Genomic DNA, 17,159 nt, shown 5'->3' with positions numbered 1-17,159 from the left:
GCATGTGTTCATGTGGGTATATCTATGTGTGTATATGTGTGTGTATCTGTGTGTCTATTGGTATATGTGTGTGTGTGTGTGTGTTCATGTGTGTATTGCGTTGTATATGTGTGTATAGAGTGTGTGTATGCATGTGTTTGTATATGTGGGTATATGTGTGTGTGTCTGTTGGTATGTGTGTATGTATATATGTATGTATGTGTGCGTGTGCACATGCATATGTGTGTATAGAGTGTGTGTGCATGTGTTTATATGTGTGAGTATATCTGTGTGTGTATATGTGTGTATAGAGTGTATGCATGTGTTTATATATGTGGGTATATATATGTGTGTGTATGGGTGTGTATCTGTGTGTGTCTATGGGTATATGTGTGTATATATGTATGTGTATATGTGTGTGCATGTGTGTGTGTCTGTGGTTATATGTGTGTGTGTGTGTATGTATATATGTGTGTGCGTGTATCTGTGTGTCTGGGTATATGTGTGCGTGTATGTATGTATGTGTATATGTGTGTGTATCTATGTGTGTCTATGGGTATATGTGTGTATATGTGTGTGTGTGTGTGTGTGTGTGTGGGTATATGTGTGTGTATATATGTATGTGTATATGTGTGTATGTGTACCTGTGTGTGTCTGTTGGTATATGTGTGTGTGTATGCATGTGTGTACTTGTCCTGTTTCCACCACCACCACCCAGGTAGCATTTCTTCTCTCACTTGGGAGAAAACTTTCACTTCGAGAAACCCTAAGTTGGAGTCATTTCAAAGTTAAGTCATTACAATAATCTGTCTTTCATATTCTAGTTTTTAAATTCATTAGCTCTACTTTCTCTTGGCTAATACATTTTCATATACTCAGTTAAGTTGCCCAGGAATGTAATAGATCCGGAACATTTCTGGTAATATTGTCATCCATTGTCATATTTATACCATGAATTTGCAACATGCATTCGGATGGGGATTTTACGTTTTCCCGTCTTCTGTAGTTTTCTGTTGGGCTAGTGACTAGGAGGCATATTTTAAGACCAACTGTATATTTCAGGAAACTTAATAAAGTGATTTCACTTTTTCCCCTTTTTCTTAGCTCTTTACGGCATTATAATTTTTCTTTCTTTTGCATTCTCCTTAAAAAAGGAAGAAGCTCATGACTTCATTTTATTATAACCTCCTTTAGGCTCCAGCAGGCCTTTCCCCGCCCCCTTCTCTTCGCCCAGCGAATGGCCTGCTGTGAGCTCCCCAGAAAGCCGAGCGGTGCTCCCGAGGCGGCCTCACGGGGAGCCGTTTGCCCTCACAGGGACAGAAGCAGTTAATGGGCTTGGTTCTGCTACAGAGTAAATGACCTGCTGAGAACTCGTTTGTATTTGTATATGTTTTTATGGTTGATGTTTTCAGTGGCCCGTGTTACAAAGTAAGCCGTAACTACTTCTGTAAACACGTTACAGTAGTAAAGCAAAACTGTATATTCCTAGATATTTATATCACTTCACTCAAAGCCTTGGAGTGAAACTTGAAAAATAAAAAAAAAGGTTTCTTCGCAAACATTGCAGTTAGAAACTCCATTTCAGACCCTTGGCAGTCTCACGTATAGGCTCTCTTACATGATTGTTGAATAACATGTTATTATACGCAGGGAAGAATAGTTCTTTTGTTGGCTGCATTACATTTTGTGGTGAAATTGGAGAAAACAAATCATTAAGGAAGTCTATTTTGGTTCAAGACATTACACACTTATGACGAGTCTGTTTTTTAACCTTGCCAAGTTGAAAGAAAATGCAGACCCATTGGTGCTGGAACAGGAAGGCATGTTGCAGGTCGCAGGCCGTCAGCAGCATCGTGTGTGTGTGTGGTGTGTGTGTGTGTGTGTGTGTGTGTGTGTGCAGGGCAGCAGTGGATGACATAGGTGTGTGTGGACACCAGCGTGTATATAGCCCTGCCGCTGCTCCTAAGTGCGGTCATGGCTAATTCATTAGTGACTGGCTTTCTAGATCCTGCTCCAGAAGGAAGGAGAAGGATGTTTTCTTAATGACATGGTAACTCTGATAATCTTACCAGACCTGCTTTCCTCGGGCAGTTTCCCTGCTCTCCCGAGAGCCTGTTGCCACTCCTCCATTGAAACTCCCATGGAAGCAGCGTCCTGTGGTCAAAAGACAAAAAGAAAAGCTTCCGCAACTTAAAAAAAAGAAAAGTGTCTGTGTGTATCTATTTGCTGCAGTTAGCATGAGCAGAGAAAACAGTATGAAAAGAAAAATGCCAAATTGGGACTTGGTCAGTGGGTTGAATTCAACTTTGTTTGAAAGAGGTGGAGAAAGTCTTTATGTACTTCTGTGTTCTTTGATTTGTTACAATGAGAATGTATTACTTTTAAAGTTATAAAAAAATAGAAAACACGGCCAAATGTTTTGAATTACCAATAGCAGTCTGACATCTTCCCTCTATGGATACCTGTATTTTCGGGAGGGAGGTCTTTTATTTTTTTAATTAATTAATTAATTTTTTTTGACTGCGTTGGGTCTTCGTTGCTGCGCACAGGCTTTCTCTAGTTGCGGCGAGCAGAGGCTACTCTTCATTGCAGTGGCTTCTCTTGTTGTGGAGCACGGGCTCTAGGTGCACGGGCTCAGAGTTGTGGCACGTGGGCTCAGTAGTTGTGGCTCGCAGGCTCTAGAGCGCAGGCTCAGTAGTTGTGGCGCACGGGCTTAGTTGCTCTGTGGCATGTGGGATCTTCCCGGAGCAGGGCTTGAACCCGTGTCCCCTGCATTGGCTGGTGGATTCTTAACCACTGCACCACCAGAGAAGTCCCAGATACCTGTATTTTGGAAGAGGGTTAATGTACCTGAATAAATCTAACAGTGGTACTTTGTGGAATCCCTGTAATATTGCCATCAGGAGTTCCTGAGCTTTGAAATGAGACAGCACTGGGACGCAGCCCTAGCCTGGTCCTTAGTTGATGTGATTTAGGACAGCTAAATAAGCTCTTTGGACCTCACTTTCCTCGTCTAGAAGGACGTCATAAAAATACCATTTCTGTTAAGATGGTAGCGATGAGTGGAGATGATTAAAGCTGCTAGTATGTGTGGCAGAATTCCCGTAAATGCCGCCGAGAACATAGCTGAGCACACAGTAGGTGCTCGGAACTATGGGATGGGTTAGGGTCAGGGAGTAAGTGATTACTTCTCTGCCAGTGCCGGCCCTGCCCGGCCACCTCACCGGTCAGGTCAGGGTCAGAGTCATATGGAGGCCAGGCCTCCGCTCAGCTCAGCGCCCGTACCCGTGGGACAGCAGGCCCTCTGCTCAGCGACTTCTCCTTTGCAGACAGCGGTGCTACTAGCAGACACCACGTATCAGAGATCAGAAACGTATTGTGTCATACACAGACTGCTTTTACCAATTGAAGTGCTTCCTTTTTCTCTCTGCTTTGCAATATTCTACCAGTCTGGGTTTTCTCGTGAGTGAAATTTGCAAGAATAAAAATGAGAGAGGACATCAGAATACGGGGCCATCCAAAGAGCTGAATAATTAAATAGGAAGTTATCTGCACACTCATCCTGGCCTTTTACTGCTCCTGTTCCTTTTCATTAGAAAGAAAAAAGGAAAGGAAGAAAGAAGGAGAGAAGGGAGGAAGGGAGGAAGGGAGGAAAGAAAGAAGGAAGGAAGGAAAGAAAGAAAGAAAGAAAGAAAAGGAAAGAAAGAAAGAAGGAAAAGAAAGAAAGGGAGAAGAAAGAAGGAAGGAAAAAGGAAGGAAGGAAGGAGGAAAGAAAGAAAGGGGAAAGGAAGGAGGAAAGAAAGGAAGGAAGAAAGAAAAGGAAAGAAAGAAGGGAAAGAAAGGGGGAAGAAAGAAGGAAGGAAAAAGGAAGGAAGGAAGGAGGAAAGAAAGAAAGGGGAAAGGAAGGAGGAAAGAAAGAAAGGAAGAAAGAAAAGGAAAAAAAGAAAGAAGGAAAAGAAAGAAAGGGGGAAGAAAGGAGGAAGGAAAAAGGAAGGAAGGAAGGAGGAAAGAAAGAAAGGGGAAAGGAAGGAGGAAAGGAAGGAAGGAAGAAAGAAAAGGAAAGAAAGAAAGAAGGAAAAGAAAGAAAGGGGGAAGAAAGAAGGAAGGAAAAAGGAAGGAAGGAAGGAGGAAAGAAAGAAAGGGGAAAGGAAGGAGGAAAGGAAGGAAGGAAGAAAGAAAAGGAAAGAAAGAAAGAAGGAAAAGAAAGAAAGGGGGAAGAAAGAAGGAAGGAAAAAGGAAGGAAGGAAGGAGGAAAGAAAGAAAGGGGAAAGGAAGGAGGAAAGAAAGAAAGGAAGAAAGAAAAGGAAAGAAAGAAAGAAGGAAAAGAAAGAAAGGGGGAAGAAAGAAGGAAGGAAAAAGGAAGGAAGGAAGGAGGAAAGAAAGAAAGGGGAAAGGAAGGAGGAAAGGAAGGAAGGAAGAAAGAAAAGGAAAGAAAGAAAGAAGGAAAAGAAAGAAAGGGGGAAGAAAGAAGGAAGGAAAAAGGAAGGAAGGAAGGAGGAAAGGAAGGAAGGGGAAAGGAAGGAGGAAAGGAAGGAAGGAAGGGATCGAAAGGAGGAAAGGAAGGAAGGAAGGGATCGAAAGGAGGAAAGGAAGGAAGGAAGGGATCGAAAGGAGGAAAGGAAGGAAGGAAGGGATCGAAAGGCTTGCTCCTTGCCTCGTACGAATGGGAGGGGGTTTATATTTTTAAATCTCACCTGAGCAACTGACTCTTTTTAATAAAGTGGGGTTCAAAGCGTGTGAGTCACCACAAAGGAGAAAAACAAACAAAAATTCAGGCTAATTTTCTCCTCGTTTTCCAAGAAATGGATTATTCCATGGTGTTACTCATCAAGTGGAGTGAATGTCTCCTTTTGAGCCCATGGGCAGGGCTGCCACCTCTGTCCAGGTACCTTTTCATGTGTGATCAGTAAGTGCAGACCACAAGTAGCCTCCTTTGAGAATTTAATAGCAAAAACAAAGGCACTGAGATTTTCCACCATAACTTTTTTTTCCAAAAATAGTTACCTAATGTTTACTTTGTGGAAGTATCACTTTTTCTGTATATATTTGCACATGGTCACTTGGTGGGTTAAACATGTTATTTATGGGGTGGACTGACGCTCTGAACTTGCCTCAGACCTGGGGTGGATTGTGGAAATGTTCAACTGGATGAATGGCTTTGCTGCTGCGGGCAGTGTATGCACTGGGGAAAAGTGTCTCAAATGACCCTAAAGCATTTCAAGACAGAGCAAGTCCCAGCTTTTTATGTTGAAAGAGACGTAGTACGCACTTGGGGGGTCTAACCCACAGCAGAATTCATTTCGTCTTACAGACGGTTATTTCGTAGCATGATCACGTATGTTTGGTCTTAGAATTTATGATGTTTTATTGAATGTGTCCTATTGTCCCCAAATGTGACTCGCTTTTTCACATTTGATTTAAAATAAACAAAATAAATAGGATGAACTGTTCATCCTATCATTTTTCATTGGAAACTGAAATATCCAGAAACTGAAATGTCAAGAAATTTTACAAAATCATAAAATAAATGCCAGTTGTTTAATTGGTTCTGTATAATGAAATTTAGAATTTATAATTATAAAGCAGAACTGTTTCAATATGTGAGCTTTGAAATACACACACACACACACACACACAGATTTTTTGGTAAAAACATTAAATACCTTCAAATTAAATCTGCTCATCTTCCACTTGAGAGTTCTTTAAAACTATAGACATTAAGTAGCTTTTATATTGTTGAGTCTTACACCATTTAAGTCTTCATAATAGCCCTGTGGCACATGGACAGACTTTGAGAGAGCAGCCTGGGTGGTCCCTGAATGTTCCAAAGGCAGCTGCACTTTTTTTTCCCGGGTACCCTTATCTTGGGTCTTAATGTTGAAAACATTGCAAGACTTGTCATAAAGTTCTGACAGTCTTTCTGGTCCCAAAAGTTACTCTTCTTTTAGAAGGAAGAAAAAGCCCTTCTAGCCATGGTCCTTTGGAAGTGGGTGCTTCTCCTTTGTGAGAAGATTCCTGTCTCTGTGAGGAAGGGAATGAAACCTCCCGGCCTGGGGAGCTGGAAACTCTTGGCAGCCAAGGTAGATTTAGTCAGACTCTTACCCCGGAACTGATATTCTGATTGGGTTTAAAATTCTGTGGTCAGTATTAGTTCTTATCAACAGGTGAGATCTGCTGACATGAAAATGGAAACACGAGAAGGGGGACAGGCTTCAGGTCGCCGCGGAGCCAGGAGCTGCACCAATGCACCACGTTTGTGATGCCAGATTTTCAAAGTGTGCTCTCAAGAAGCAGGTGTGATTTATAATCCAGTCCCTACGTTTCTTTATACGAAACCAAGTATTACTAATTGTATTAAACAATGAATGGAGTTCATTCTGCGACTTTCCCCCAATATTTCACTTTCCACCTAGAGAACACCAGGATGGGACAATTCTATGTTTAGTTGACTGTGCTAAGAAACATTTTTAAGAAGTTTTTGCTTTAAATCATATTTGAAGAGTGTAAGTTAGTAGAGACTTCTTTTCTAAAGGAAGGCCAGTGAATTGCTTTTTCTCTTACACTTGAAGCTCTTAAGGGTCTCATGGGGATGTCGTAATCCTTGGAAAGATGCTCTTATTAAGAGCTCTGGCGCTTTCTCTGTTTTCTCAGCCATCCGTCATTAGCTATCTAGAACCAATTACTCCCAAGGCACCTCTTCAGGGATTTTATGATTCTCCCTGTCTCCTGGGACATCATGTAGAGTTTTCAGATGAAAAAGGAAGCCCAGAAGAATTCCTTCTTTTTCGTAAATCAGATGAAAATGGGAATGACTTAGGAATAGTTGTTCCTAAAATAATTTCATTCCCCTCCCCGCCCCTCCCCTCCCCGCCCCTCCCCGCCCCGCCCCGCCCGCCCCTCCCCCTCCCTCCCTCTCCCCTCCCCTCCCTCTCCCCTCCCTCCCTCTCCCCTCCCTCCCTCTCCCCTCCCTCCCTCTCCCCTCCCCCTCCCTCTCCCCTCCCCTCCCTCTCCCCTCCCCCTCCCTCTCCCCTCCCCCTCCCTCTCCCCTCCCCCTCCCTCTCCCCTCCTCCTCCCTCTCCCCTCCTCCTCCCTCTCCCCTCCCCCTCCCTCTCCCCTCCCCCTCCCTCTCCCCCTTCCTTCCCCTCTGTGTCCTCCCCTCACTCCTCATCCTCCTTTCCCTCTCACCCTTCCCTTCCCTTTCTTCTTTGCCTCCCTCACATCCTCCTCCTGAATTTCTTGGAAGATTCTACAGCTGCTCCACTGGGGACCTCTGGTTCTCTCTGCGTCTCTCAACGCAACCTGAGCTACCGAAAGTCTAAAGTCCTCAGTAAGATTCACCTGGTCCCCGTTTGCTGCCTTCAGCCTCCCTTTCATGAGCTCTTCACATGAGTGGCCGGGAGAGCCAGGCATCCCGCAGCCCACCCTGCGCGGCCAGGCCTGTGACCCTGCTCTTCCCGTCACCTGGCCCAGGCTACACAGCCTCTCTTGGGCTGTGAGCTCCCTGCATCTTACTAGGTCCTCATCTGAGATCTGACCTCTGTAAGCGTTGCTCCAGCCCAGCTTTCGTCCCATTCAGAACAGCTCCTCCCTCCACTGTGCTTCTGTGGCATTGTGTATAGAGCTGTATTTTAGCATTTCCCATATCTTAACCCTAATTCTCTTCTCCTCCTCGACTGTGATTTCCGTGACAGTAAGAAGGTGTCGTTATTTTTATATATCCAGCGCTGTACCAGGAGCATAGTAGGTGCTCAGTAAACATTAGTTAGATGAATAAGATGAATGAACACCAGAGCTTCTAATTCTAAAATTATGGATGCAAAGCATTTTAAAATTAGGGACTTAATCTCAGTGGATGTGTGTTAGGTGTTGAAAGAGGATTATGTGAACATAGTCCTTGCTTTAAAGGACCATCAAGCTTCTTTCCGCGCCAGTCAGGCAGGGGTCCATACGGCGTTGTTCTGGATTCCCATCGTAACTTAAAGGGAAGCTCTCACAATGTCCGGAGCCCTTGATGTCCTGCAAATGAAGGAGGAGGATGTCCTCAAATTCCTTGCAGCAGGAACCCACTTAGTTGGCACCAGCCTTGACTTGCAAATGGAGCAGCACATCTACAGAAGTGATGGCATCTACATCATAAATCTGAAGAGAACCTGGGAGAAGCTTCTGTTGGCAGCTCGTGCCATGGTTGCCATTGAAAACCCAGCTGATGTCAGCGTCGTATCCTCCAGGAACACTGGCCAGCGAGCTGGGCTGAAGTTTGCTGCTGCCACTGGAGCCGCTTCTGTCTCTGGCCGCTTCACTCCTGGGACCTTCACTAACCAGATCCAGGCCGCCTTCCGGGAGCCAAGTCTTCCAGTGGCTACTGAGCCCAGGGCTGCCCACCTGCCTCTCACAGAGGCCTCTTATGCTAACCTGCCTGCCGTTGCTCTGTGCGACACACTCTCTCCTCTGTGATGGGTGGACATTGCCATCCCATGCAACAACAGGGGAGCTCACTCAGGGGGTCTGATGTGGTGGATGCCTCGCCCGGGAAGTTCTGCGCATGCGTGGCACCATCTCCCGTGAACACCCCTGGGAGGTCATGCCTGACCTCTACTTCTGCAGAGACCCTGAAGAGATTGAAAAGGACGAGTAGGCGGCAGCTGAGAAGGCTGTGGCCAAGGAGGAATTTCAGGGTGGATGGACCACGCCACCTCCTGAGTTCCCTGCTGCTCAGCCGGAGGTGGCGGACTGGTGCGAAGGTGTGCAGGTGCCCCTGTGCCTGTTCAGCGGTTCCCCGCTGAAGACTGCAGTGCTCAGCCTGCCACTGAAGACTGGTCTGCAGCTGCCACTGCTCAGGCCGCTGAGCGGTAGGAACAGCCACTGAGTGGTCTTAAACTGTTCTTCTGCAAACTCTTAAAGTGGAAATAGGTGGACGGAAAAAAAAGAAAGAAAACGGACCATCCAACTTATTCGGAGAACGGTGGAGAGCAAAGTGGGGCTACAAACCAGCAGTCACTGTTATCGCAGGTGGAGTTCCTGCTGTCCACGGGCGATGGGGGATGGGCAGTATTGCACCCTTCAGCAAGGCACAGAGGTCATGCCTGTGGCTGTTCCCATGCAAGAGGCAAGATACCTCCTTTGCCATTAAGTCCCCCAAAGCATTATGGAGGTCTCTAGTTTAAAAAAAAACTGTGTACAATCAAAATACTGGTAGTGATCATACATATAAAATTTTATATGTTGAAGATATAGTAAAATGTAATCGTCTACTAATAATTAAAAGCAGCACGCATTCTTTCATTTATGCGAGATGCATTTAATCACCTACCAAGTGCAGAATACCAGTGGGAGTTGTCGGGACATGAAGACGAATGAAACTTAGCTGCTAGTAAACGTGCATCACTTGTTGGTCCAAATGTCTGTTCAGAGCAGTTCAAACTTCGTCGCTGCACAGCGAATCCCAGAAAAGCCTCAGGACTCGGTTCTTGGTTGACTCCTATGAAACAGGACATATTTCCACGGACAAGGTGGAAGTTTTTAAAGGATTATTTCATCCTTTCAGCCTCGGTGGGCCTGAGAATTTACCCAGCACAGCAGTCCCTCTAAGTCATAAGAGACTAAAAGAAGCTTTTAGACTCTGTCCTCGTTGCGTGGGACAGACTAATCAACAAGATTCTACTTCCCGTTGTCAGAACCGTCCTAAGCCATTGCCAGTTGTCCTGAGAACAACGAGGAGAAAGAGCCCCACGAAGAGAGGAGGGGCCGGTGAGCCCGGCACAGGGCAGCCCATCTCAGCGCCGCCCGAGGCACCCTGCTGCGGCCGCCACCGCCGATTCCCAGGCAAAGCGCCGGGCCCTCACGTGTTCAGTGCGTGTGAAAAGAAGGCAGCCAGGTCTGTTCTAGTTTTCATAATTAACTGCCACCACCAAGGTAAATTTTTAGTTTCCAAGATGGTTCTGTTGAAACACGCTTGACTGGTCCTCAGCATCAGATGCCCTGAGCCACGGCGCTGAAGGCAGGTAACCTTCCTAAAGCCGGTGTGACCTTGTCCTCACCCCCTTGGGCCGAGGAGACCCCTGCGATGGCCCCCCTTCCCTCCCCCTCATCTCCCTGTCTGTTCCCGGGACAGACCAGGCTCTCCAGGCCGCCTTTATTTACTCTGGTCCATCTGCCCGAAAACTGTCTCCATCCTGCCTCCCCGCTGTCCTCTCACCGGTCCTCCGAGCACAGCCGCCCCTGAGCTGGCCTTCCCACCCCGGCTGGGTCAGCTTAGGAGCCTTCAGACTGTACCATCCCAGGCCAGGGCCGCCCCGCATCCCAGCCTCCAGGACGGCAGGGCTGTGCCTGATTGCTGTCCGCGCCCCAGCCCCTGGCCTCAGGGTGGGCACACAGCACCTGCTCAGTATCTGTTCTTTGAATAAATGGAAGAACTATTAATCAACTGAATCAGTTTGAACATTGATATTAGTTAAAAAAAAATAACCATCCCAGATTTATCTCTGTGGCACCTGTTAGATGTCAGTGTCCACCCTAAGGCTGTGAACATAAACTGTATTTCAGGGTAACTGAGCTTTGTTCTTTGAGGCCACGGTCCGACCATTTTCATACGTCGCCCCTAGCGGTCGCGTAACTGCTCCGGGAGGGTTTGTGCACCCCTGTCCTTCCACCCCCTCCTCTCTTTTCGTAGTTAATCCTCATCTATTCCTAGATTGCAGAATGCTTTCACTAGCCCTCTTCTTTGTCACTGGCTCTTTAATTTACACACTCGGTTGGCTGGTTCCTGTTACTTGGCCAACAAATCTGTCCTGTGTCGTCTCCTCTGAGTAATTTATAACCTCCATAAAATGCCACGTAGAGGCACTTTTTTACATTTTTGAGTAATGGTGAGAAAGAATTGCCCTGGGAATCAAAAATCCAATGAGTCATAGATTATTTTGTTATTTATGACCAGAGAGTGGTCATTGACAATATTCGGCAATTTTACAGCTATGAACCTAGGCTATTGTGCTTTAGAATGTAATTTATTAAGCAAATAAAACTCTTACTGGTAATGGGTCCTGTTAAATCTGGGGGACCACATGGGCTCCAGGCCGGTACAGCTGTGGAAGTTTCATAGTAGCCGCATACATCTTGGATGTCTGGACACTAATATTTTACACTTACTTCATGGTTTTATTTGTTCAGTTGCCTTTATATTCTTGATTGGATTCTGACCAACCATTTTGGTTTAAGAAGTCATCAGCTTTGAGTAGAGAAGGAAGAGCCTGGAGAAAATAAAATGGATTTATGTTGAAAAAGCACAAATCCTTCTTTCATTAGTAAATTCAGGCTTTAAAGAAACACCAGATGTGTTCATGGAAAATAACTGATGTAAAATCATCTTTGAAAAAGAAAAAGACAAGGACCTTCAACTTAATTACGTATATCCGAGGGAGGGATACAGAAGTGGACACAGAGGTAGGTAGGTCTGTATATGCGTGCACACCACACACACAGACACAGACACACACACACACACACACACGCACAGCATATGCTAGTGCAAGTGGTGTCAGTGAGAGCTTAGGATTTCTTTTTTTTCAAGTCTCCATTTATATCAGTAGTATTTTGTAATGTTGACTTCGATTTAATTCCAACCGTCCTCACCTTTTAATATGTTTGGAGGAAAAGGTGATCTTGAAATTCTCAACAGAGGAAACGGATCTTTTTCAGAATTGCTACATCAGGCAGGACTTACTTTTTGTTGTTTTCTTTTTAAGCTGGAAATGTGCTTCCTTTGTTGCAATTGTTATATGTGTGTGTCTGACAAATTCCAGGGCTAGAGAAACTCAGTTACTACTTAACAGCATGAAACACTCTCAAGAACTTGTTTCAAAAGCCAAACTCCAAATACTGATCAACAAGAAAATTCCAAGAACGTTCCTTCCATTTGAAAGTAAGTTCTGGGCGTTACGCCTACCTGTCCATTCTACACAGAATTAACTAGAACCTCGCCGTGGTCGTTGCTATGTATCTCTGCATAGAACAGAGATGGGCAAGTGAGACCCAAGTGTGTATGTGGAAGGGGCACTAATGCAGATAAGACTGGAAGGAGGTGAAACCAGGGATGTGACCTTGAGGGCTGCCCTTGTGCTCAGGCACGCCCCCTCGAGGTTCTCACTGCGCCGTCTCGCGCTCCGTTATAATTTCCCACTCACTTTTCTGCCTCCCTGGTTAAACTGGAAGCCTCTTGCCATTTCCTTTACCAACTGTGCACCACTCCTGTGGGGGGCCAGGTAGCAGGGCTGCTTGGATGAGCCCAGGCCTCCTCCCTGCTGGCTGCTCTGACTCTGCTTCCCTGGGCAGATGATGGTGCGCTCAGTCTGAAAATGCTCGGGCTCCTGGCTTTCCTGCGCTAATTTGTCGGAGTTCTTTATATTGTGTAGAATCAAGTCCTCCGTCAGCCGTGTGCAATGGGAGTATTTTCTCCCGGTCTCTGTTGCCTTTTCACTTTCTTTGTGGTTTCCTCTGATGTGCAGTCTTTGATCGTCGTCAGGTTTGGTTTATCATTTTCCCTTCAAGGTTAGTGTTACTGTGTCTTCCTCCAGAATCTGCTCGTCTCTGTGGTCATGTTTCTTCAGGGAGCTTTGTAGTGTTAGCTTTTATCTCAAGATCTGTGATCCACCTACAGCTGCTTTTGTGTGTGGTGTGAGGCAGGGGTGGAGATGCATCCTTTTCTGGGCGATACCCAGTTGTTCTAGAGCTTTCTTGAAAACACCTTCCTTTTCCCCCATTGAATTGTTTTGGTATCTTTGTTAAAAATTAGAACAATATTTCAGTTTTTGAAATTCATTCTTTCATCCATAATTATTCCAGTGAATTTTAACTGGGTTCACATTATGGTCATTTGCCCAAACAGCATGAAACACACACATGTTCCTGCTCTGGTGGGGTTTACAGTCCATGGTTCTACCCTTCGGTTTAGATTGAAGCAAGGAAGGGATTTTATAAGAGAGTAAAAATCTGTCATTGTAAGTACAAGATCCCTGTCAATAAATCTCACTTTCTCTAATCTGTTCTTTGAATTATAAAAATAAATATTATAACTAAAAAAAAAAAACCAAAAACCACACACAGCTGAAATGCTGAACGTGCTTTTCCAAAGCACGCAGACTACCTCTGCCCCCGCCCCCCAATACTGAGATTCTCGGGTCTAAGTGGAGACCATGTATGCAGATGACATTTGTCATTAGGACTGGACATGTCAGCACTTGAAGAGGCCTGACGGCCGCACAGTGACAGACACGCCGAGTGAACTGTGGCTTTCAGCTCTGAGGGAAACATGAGCTGATCTGTGAATTTGTATCTGTTATGCTCCTATTTTTGAAAGATAACTATTGCTTAAATAAAACCTTAGGTTTCGATTATAGGTATTAGTGTGTGAAAATATCAACAGAGCCTTTTTCCTGTTTTGAAATGGAAGAATCCTAAATTCTAACCTGGGCAAATTCAAATCCATTATATGTCACTGACACATACTAATGGCTGTAATAACAGAAGGCTTTTGTACCAAAATCCAAAATGGATCAAGTTGAAAAGGTGTTTCCACAGCCCTATTTAAGTTACAAATGGGCCCACAGACCAGGGTCTCTGACGACGGTGGTGCCCACACAGTTTCCTTTGACAATGGATGGGGCGCCCGTGCCCGCATTCAGAGACTTTTAATGACTTGAATTGCTTTGACAGTATGAGCGCTGATCCAAGAGAATCCGCTTCTTGAATCCAAACTAAGATCTCAGTTTATAAGAACTGTTAGTGTGGTATTCAGTACTTTAAGTAAGCCCAATGAGCAAACGCTAAGGCCTGTTGTACTCGTGGGGATCGCTCTCCTCCAGGCCCTAACGCTGATGTTTGAATGGCTTATGCTTCCTCCAAAGTAAGGGGCTAATTTGGACTTGGAACAAAGTTGGTCATCTAGGTACATTTTCACACACAGATCACAATTACAAATACCCACATTTTCATATAAACTGAAACCGTGCAGTAGAGGAGCCCCAAACTGGAAGCCGCCTGAGTGCCCTGGACCAGAGTTCTGCGAACCGTTTTCATCTCAGAGCCCCATCCCCTCCCCTTAACACCCTCCTAAAAATTATTGAGGATCTCAAGCTACTTTTGCTTTTGTGGCTTGTATCTACCAATATTTACCATATTAGAAAATAAAACAGTGATATTTAAGAGATATTTATTAATTCTTTAAAAAAATAACATGGTAGAAATATTTTATGAAGAATAACTGTTTTTAAAAACAAAATATTAGTAAGAAGAGTAGCATTATTTCACATTTGAAAAAAATCTCATTAATGCCTGGATGAATAGAAGCCAGTTGGATTCTCTAATCTGCTCTGACAGTCTTGCAGTGTCACAACTCAGGTGGCCTCTGGAGGACCCCTGCACACTCACGAGAGAAGGGTAATGGCAAAGACACACCTCCTCGTGTTATTAGAAAATAATTTTGCCCTGGAGACCGAGTTACAGGGTCTCAGGCAGGGACCTCCAGGGACCCTGGATCACACTTTGAGAACTGCGGCTCTGGAATGCTTATGGGCTACATCAGAGCCCTACAGCACACCACCATACAGCCTTACAAAATGGCATGGATGTGTACCCTTTCAATGCACAGGAACATATGTTTAATAATACATGCTCCCCCTACTTAGAAAACAAACAGTATATCTTAGAATACTTAAGTGCATATTGAACATGACAGAAAAAAGAAAGATAAAGCATACATTTCAGACCACTTCCTATATCAGTACTTCATAAAATCAAACAGCATGACATTGAACCATCTTAAAGGGCTAAACCAATAAGCTACCTTATGGAAATCTAAGAATGTAAAGATGGAGCTATAAGTTCTATGTGACAGGAAAGGGACCCATCAGTTCCTAAAATAAGATAAAAAAGGCGGAAAGTTGATAATCTAATACAGACAGTAAGATGCCTGTTTTAATTTCTCTTTGGAATAGAAAGCCACTCAACTTCTTTAGAACGTTGGCTGCAGGATACTTGGCGACCATTTTTTTCTCAAACAAAAGTTTTAATTTTGTTGAAGCACTTGGAAAAATATTCCACTGAGGTCCTGGAGTTCTCTGCCTTTGAATTTGCAGAGATGACCTTAGCCTAGAAACTATCAAGAGCAATGCATTTCAGCTGCCAATGGAAGTGAGCGTATGATAGTAAAGAGCTTGGGGGAAGCACGAAATAGAATAAACACATTACCGTCATGTAAAAATGTGCATTGATAAGGCTTAGAAGTGAATCTCTAGTAAGTTTCTAGAACTTTCTGTGTATTGGCTTTGTGTTTTACTTTAGCACATTTTGACCTTCTATAATTTCCAGTGAAAGTGTATACAGTTCGTGATAAATAAGAGACATAGCTGTCCTCTGGTAGTGGGGGAGCTAGTGACTCAGGGTGGTGTGATCAGCTGAGGGGACCAGCTGGCCCTGAAGTTCCGATTCACTGGCAGGGTTAGCACAAAGCAGCGCCTTTTACCCCAAATCCCTGAAGTGACAGAAAAGCAGAATGGCCCCAGTAATGCAGGTGGCCGAGGCACGGTTGCTGTTTTGGGGACCAGCCTCTGGGATGGTTGAGGGGGTCTGGGTGCAGCCCCAGAGGACTCCGTGGCCCCGCTGGGTGCGATTTAAAAGACTGGAGAGAAGGACGTGAGGTTGGAAAGGCTTCCATTAGAGCCACGCTCATGCGCGAAAGCAAACCCTCCAGGTAGCCAGCTTTGCTCTGTGAGCTGAATAAAAGGCTCTCATTGTTCCTGCTTCCTCAGAGAAAATGAGCTGATCAGTCCACTGGCCATAAGGCAGTTACAGAACGAAGACAGCAAAGGAAACCAAGTGCTGGTGACCGTTCCATCTCCCCCTTGAGTCCTGGCTTTATCTTGTCGTCGGCTTTCTTCTCCTGGTGAATGGTCATGTCAGTATCCTTTTCTTTTCTGGGAGCCCTGGCATTGCAGCAACTCTCTCAAGATATGCACGCAAAATCAGACACCTGTGAGCTTCAAGCAGCAAAAATCAAGTCCGACCGTGTGCATCCTGGCCTTACAGTGGAGTTCCCACCGCGTTGCCTGCACCTCGGGGTGCAGAGCTGGCTCTCTCCCGAGAACCTCGCCCCCTCTCTCCCCCCTCTCATTTCCCCTCAGTGTAACCCAACACTTCGGCAACTGGAGGCCCAAACAGTCTTGTTAACTTAAAAGTTTTCCTTCAGATTTATTGACCCAGCAGAGTTGAACAGGGTGAGTGTTGATCTGCGCCTCGCAGGTATTTCTTTAATTATTGGGCTGGCATCTCTAGGGCCTCATAAAAACGTGCAGTGTGAGTCGGTAGTAAAGTCACTGCGTGTTTATTTACGTATTTATGTATGTATGTATGTATGTATGTATTCGGGGGGTGGGGGAATCGGGGGTTTTCTAAGGGGAGCCTCTACCTTCTGCCATAAATGGTAGCTGTGGCCTTGATAATACTGTGGTTGAACAGTAAGGGCCCCAGGACTGCTCCCTGAAAGAGATTAAACTGTAATTAAACTCCACTGTGAGTAAGGGGGGACGGAAAACAGAAGGGAAAAAAAATGTGGTTTCATAAGGCAGAGAAGAAATACATTGAGTGGTGTTTACAGCCCAGAGATGTTTTTTTGCCATCTCGACTACAAAACAGTCCTATTTTTAGCCAGCCGAGGTTTTGCAAGAAGGCCTATCAGTCCCACAGTGCTGTTCTCTGAAATAATTGCACCGAGCTGGTCCCAAGTCAGCAGCACTAACGGAGAGGCAGGAGGGAGCATTTCTCAAGCCTACAGTGCTGGTGACATTTGCTTTAACACTGAATTATGTCGGCTGCCGGCGTGAAGTTCCACCTAATGGGAGCAAGAATTTAACTGGACCGTAATTGAACACACAGCTACATAATATCCTTTTGTTTAGGCTCAAAAATGGATTTTTTTAAACCTACTTATCAGTGCAGCTATTAAATATTGTGGCTCTCAGGCTATCAGTCTGTGATCAGCACAGTTAGTGCATTTTACCTTCCAAGGAAGTGCACTTGAGCCAGCTGGAGCACGGAAGACAGAGGAGCGGGGAAAGTCGTAATTGAAACAGGCGACTGCTTCAGCACAGACAGGAAATAAAAGGAACACTGGCCCTCCGCGGATTCAATTA

General features: G+C 45.1%; 1 protein-coding gene and 1 pseudogene across 2 annotated transcripts in view; both read left to right on the top strand.

Annotated features, from left to right (window-relative positions):
• The window catches only part of GMDS (GDP-mannose 4,6-dehydratase), a 480,820-nt gene that overhangs the window by 322,540 nt on the left and 141,121 nt on the right, over positions 1 to 17,159 (top strand). The gene's annotated exons all lie outside the window — the stretch shown is intronic.
• On the top strand, positions 7,975 to 8,855 carry LOC132431836 (small ribosomal subunit protein uS2 pseudogene; annotated as a pseudogene).

This window comes from Delphinus delphis, chromosome 10 (genome assembly GCF_949987515.2).
Source record: "Delphinus delphis chromosome 10, mDelDel1.2, whole genome shotgun sequence".
Classification (NCBI taxonomy): Eukaryota; Metazoa; Chordata; class Mammalia; order Artiodactyla; family Delphinidae; genus Delphinus; species Delphinus delphis.
The sequence above is the reverse complement of the archived record's forward strand: the minus strand, read 5'-3'. Positions and strand labels throughout refer to the sequence as shown.